General features: G+C 37.4%; 1 long non-coding RNA gene across 1 annotated transcript; it reads left to right on the top strand.

The window, feature by feature from the left end:
- Nucleotides 1-280: 280 nt before the first annotated feature.
- On the top strand, nt 281-618 carry LOC140037279 (uncharacterized). The gene is made up of 2 exons (XR_011841202.1): nt 281-348; nt 447-618. It is a non-coding gene; the product is annotated as an uncharacterized lncRNA (long non-coding RNA).
- Nucleotides 619-5,392: the final 4,774 nt, after the last annotated feature.

The following is a 5,392-nucleotide window of genomic DNA, read 5'->3' as shown; positions in this document are numbered from 1 at the left end:
TCCATGAACCTTAGCTAATTTTTTGATAACTCTGGAAAGGACATTTTTCATTCATCATCTTATTAAAATGAGAGTTCAGATTCCACAACCAATTTTTACTTCATACTTCCATTAGTTCTTTCGTTAATAAATTTCTTCAAGAAATGTATTCTCTGTTAAAAGGCTTCTATTAACTGATATAAAAGGAAAAATCATTCAATTAGCTTTTAATCTCTGGTTAAATTCATGTTATTGATACAAAATTAGTTTATTACTTATTGTTATTGTTATTGTTATTATTATTTTGCAGAAATTGAAGGCAGCAAAAGAGATTCTACTTCCCATAAAATGAATGTGATAATTGGAAAGGTACATTGTTTGTATTTAACACTTCGATTCCTCTTCAAATATCTTGTTTTAGATTTTACCACTACTATTTTATTACTTCAATTATTTTTTTTTGATAGGGCCTGCAGTTGAAATTGGAAAGTTGGAAAGGATTATCGTGGAATGGACAAGAAGTTGTTGTTTTACTGCTTTAATTGCAAAATTTGTTTCACTTTTTTAAGTATGGTTATTTCTTGACAATTGACATTGCCTGTTGAAGACATTCACTTGAATGTTGAGTTGTTGACACTTTGTCTTTGTTTTTTCTATTTGTGTGACTTGGTGGATATTGGTTGTTTGACTTATCTTTGAATTTGGATGCTGGTTTTGATGTTAAAATATGTATGGATGAATTTGGATATTGGTTGGCAACTTGACATAACGGCTGCAAAATTTTTGACAGTTTGATGCTTTGGCTTTAAATTGATATTTAAAGCTGGCTTGTCTTAGATTCTCAATCATATGGATGAGTTTGGACCCTAAACAGTGCTGTTCAATAATGTATGGCAGAGCTTGTATCTTCCATTTTCAAGATTGTATTAAGTCTATCCATTTTTGTGATGCATAGGCATTTTGTCTCGATGTAACTTTGCACATAAATTGTGATTTATACTTGAAGTTTTTGCATTTGCATTAGCTTGTCATTTCCCCGGAAAAATTTGTTAGAAAATGTCACTGACAAAGTGATTTGGTTCAGATAAAAGGCTGAATGAAGGAAAAATTCTGCTTAAGGATAGTAGATTGTTTGGTTCAGCAGGCTTTAAACGAGCACAATTTTAATGGTTCGAGCTCGACCGCAATTCTAGCAATTTCGAACACGAGCTCGATCCTCACGAATTTCTTACGGATCAAATTCGAGCATGTAAAAATAATATTCGTCGATCTCGAGCTCGATCTCGAGCCTTAAGCACTTTGTCGAACTCGAACTCGATCAAACTAGTATTCGAGCTTGATTCGATTCGTTGACACCCCTACCAAGGACAAAACTAAAAAAGACAGCTAAAATCCAGTAAACACTTTATTTGATCTTTCAGTACTTTCACTGCCATGTTGGTTATCTGCATTGTGCTATCAATGGAATATTAGAATCCATTGCTCCAATATCTTTTGATAGAGCAATGCATTCTAATATTGTTTAGCAGAACTTGTATAATGATATTATTGATGGCAGTTTGTATGAACTATTTGTTTGACAAAATATTAACACTTATTTCTCAAATAGCTTTTGATAGAGCAATACATGCTAATATGTATAAATTGTTGGCTGGATGAATGATTGTAGAGCAAATAACTGTTGCATCTATTATTATCTTTCACTATAATTTCAGTGACTTCCACTTTTATTTCCTTTGCCTCACAACAACCCAAATTTCTACACATATAAAATACACTTATACAATAATTTTTCTCCCAAATTTTTTTAGATATATTATTAACAGTTTTGGGTAATGGCTGTACTGTGCATAGTGTGAGAACCCGTAAATTCCTCTTAATAATTTTCCTAGGGTTTATCCCCTTTAATGGCATGTTTTCTGCATTTTCTGGCTAGAAATATTTTCTTGGGGAAATTTTATGAGCAATTATAGTTTTTAGATAATTTTTCTAGTATTGGAGAGTTTTTAGAAAATTAAGAATATATATTGGATGTGGGACCCACTAGTGCGAAAAGTTCGGAAAAATTCGGCCAATAAGGTTAAGTTTCGGATACCGTGAAAAATTTATCGGGTGGTAAGAGATAAGTAGAGAGTGAGATTTGATTGATGAGAGAGAGAAAAGAAAGGATAGGAATGCATTTATGAGTGTGACAAGTGTCACTCTACCATTGGGTTTGACTTAAGAAACACTATTCATCCTTTTGACTATTTTTGACTAAGTGTTAAATACTTCAAAAAAATCACAAAAATTCACCATTTTCTTCCTTGTGTTGGCCGGCCCTCTCTCTCTCAAAGAAGAAGAAATTTTCCCAACTTTCAAGCTTCCATATCACTCAATCTTCCACAAACAAGAGTTTAGGTTTGATTTCATTCCATAAAATCCTTTCTTTTGGTGATAGTGAGTGCTCTAGTGAAGTTTGTTTGAAGCTCTAAGGTGGCCATCATCCCTCTCTCTCTTGTTACTTGGTAAGTGACGCTTGAACCCCCTACTACACCTAATGATGGTTATAGTATGCTTAGAAGTGGCTTGAGTGTTGGAATATATGATTTATTTCTTGGTTTGGCTTGATTTGGTGAAGTTTTCCATTTTATGATGAATTTTCTGGTTTCATATGATTTTGATGTTGTGGACTAGTATGATGGTTGGTAATAAGGGGCTTTGGCTTTAGTAGGTGTGAATTGTTGTGAAATGCAATCAATTTTGGATTTGAATGGAATTGTGAAAAGTTAGGGTTCATGAACCCCTAATCTTCCCGAAATTTTAGGTCATAGCTAGAGGCCGAATTGGACTTTTCTCAAAACACGAAAGTTGTAGGTATTGATGAGTTTAGTGTGCCTACAAAATTTCAGGGTAATTGGACTAGTGTAGAGTGAGTTATGCCGTTGTTACTGTTGCTGTTTTTGGTGCACAGAATGTCCGAACTGCGATAGTAATTGCCTGTTTTGACTGGAATTGGTTTGGCTTTTGAAGTTGGTGTCTTCTGAGGAAATGTATCTGGATGTCTTAGCTAACTTATGCCTTTGGAATTTCGGCATTTGGACCTGTGTAGGCTGAGATTGACGTATTACAGTTTTGTGTGTTTTGCAAACCTGTTTTGGTAATTCTGGTTTGGTATTGGGCACTTTTGACCTAGTTGTGCTAGGATTTGGACTGAGAGGCCTTCTACATTGTTGTAGCTCTGTTTCTTGGCTTCGAAATGGTGGGTCTTATACCCCCATCCGACATTTGTAGTAAGAGTTGTGCCATTACCGCATTATGAGGTCAAATCCGGTTTTCTTATCAAGGCTTAGGTTAAAGCCCTTTCTTAATTTCTGGTTTGCTTTCATGCTTGTATATGTTTATAGAACCTTAATGGGGTTGTGAATTGGTGTTGTTTATGGCTCGGTATGGTTTCTTGTTTTATGATATTGTGAGCCTATGGAATGGCTCTTGACATGAAATGCTTATATGTGTGTTGTTGAGTTGTGGTTGAAGAAAAATAATGAAGCCTTATTGCTGGAAAATTTGGTAAACACAAAGGGCATGCTGCCCGAATTTCTAGGCCGTTTGGTTCTTTTAAGTTGGATTTGCCTTTTGGTAGAAATGAAAGGGCTTTTGGGTTGTTTGCGCCTAGGTCTTCATGCTACCTTTTTGTTTCCAAGGGAATCGTGTTTTTGCATTCTTGCACTAGTATTTATTTGGCAAGGCGTACGACGTGTAGTCGAGCCTCACATGTGCATTCTGTTTACTCGATTCTGGAAGTAAAACCTTCAATTGGTTTATTTTGGTTATTTTAGGGTTTCTTGGCGATTAAGGCCAATCTGAAGTGAAAACTTTTGAAGTTGAGCCGGTGAGTGTACCACTCCCCTCCATTGCTATTTAACTTGATTTCTGCTCTGCAAATCTATTTATTTGTTCGAGACGAGGGTGTACTTTATCACACTCGTTCTCTAGTCTGCTCATATGCCAATTTACTATGCAAAATTTGAATCTGTTATCTGTGTCTGCATCTGTTCGGATTTCTGTTCGGATTTCTATGACCTATGAGCTCAATCCTGTGGCTAAGTTATTCGAGTCGGGCCGGCAAGGGCCTGGACGATTAGATAACGAACCACGGTAGTCTGTTCGGGGATTTTGGGTATTGAGACCCTTGATTCCGGGTATACTCGAGTATTACCATTTTGTTCGTTTGAGGTGAGCGGGCCCGGTAAAGGGGTGTTTGGTGGACGGAATTCGGTGATAAGAGGGGTCTACGGACGCATTGGTTCTATATACGTTGACGGAGAGTCAACCGGTTTGGATCAAGTATTGCGCTGGAAATTTGGCTCCTGAGAGCCACCCGTATCCTTCTGATTTGAATCATTGGTTCCTTTGCTTTACATCTGGCATGTGTATCTGATTTGTTACATGTGAAATGCCATGATTTTTCTGCTATATGTTTGGTACCTCATTGAGCGCAAGCTCACCCCGTTCTGTTCCTTTTGTTTTCCTTACAGGAAAATAAACCCTTTTGGTCTGGATTTGACAAATGGCTGCCAAATTGAGCTAGTTGAACATATTTTTTGTATAGCTCATGTATTAAAACCCTAAGTGTACTTTTGGGGCGTTTTCTCTTTTGATTTGGCAAACCGTGTATATGTAATATCTTTTGAAAGCTTTTGTATGTTATTTTGATTTGTAAACGCTAAAGATCAGATGTAAATGTTTGTTAGCTATTTCGGTTGGGTTCTGACGGGTCGGTTACTATTCATGGCCGGCTCCGGATGTCATCTCATTTTATCTTGGGTTGTTTTACTATTTTGATTTGTTTACGCGAGTTTGTAAGTTCCGGATTGAAGCGGATAGCTCTAATCTGATCCGTAGTCCTGGCGAGAGCTGGGCAGGCAGTCCGCTAACCCCTTTGGTTCGCCTTAGGGGAAAGTGGGGCTGTTACAAGTGGTATCAGAGCCACTTCGCGTGGTCTCTGCGCGGAGTGAGACTGGGCCAAGTGGTGTTGTGGTCCTAATTTCATGAATATGTCTAAGTGCTCGTTTGAGCGTAAGTTATGAACCGGGCATGTGATAAGTGTACGAATCATTATCATAGGACTCGAGGAAGCTAGGTATGTATGTCGGGTAGGAATCTTTAATAAGGATGGTTTACTCTTGGGACCGGCCGGCTCGAGTTGTGAATTATCTTCGATGGGATTCTTGCGCCCGGATACGAAAGATATGAGGGCCTAGGTTAGAAAGGATTTGGTGAACTAGAAAGGCCATTCCTCGGTGGATCGTCTATGTTTGTACTTGACTTAACTGGTTGTATATATGATAAGGAATTTCGAGGACGAAATTCTTTTAAGGGGGAGAGAGTGTGAGAACCCGTAAATTCCTCTTAATAATTTTCCTAGGGTTTA

Source organism: Coffea arabica, chromosome 2e, assembly GCF_036785885.1.
Source record: "Coffea arabica cultivar ET-39 chromosome 2e, Coffea Arabica ET-39 HiFi, whole genome shotgun sequence".
Classification (NCBI taxonomy): domain Eukaryota; kingdom Viridiplantae; phylum Streptophyta; class Magnoliopsida; order Gentianales; family Rubiaceae; genus Coffea; species Coffea arabica.
Note: the sequence above shows the minus strand (reverse complement) of the source record. Positions and strands in the feature narration are given on the sequence as shown.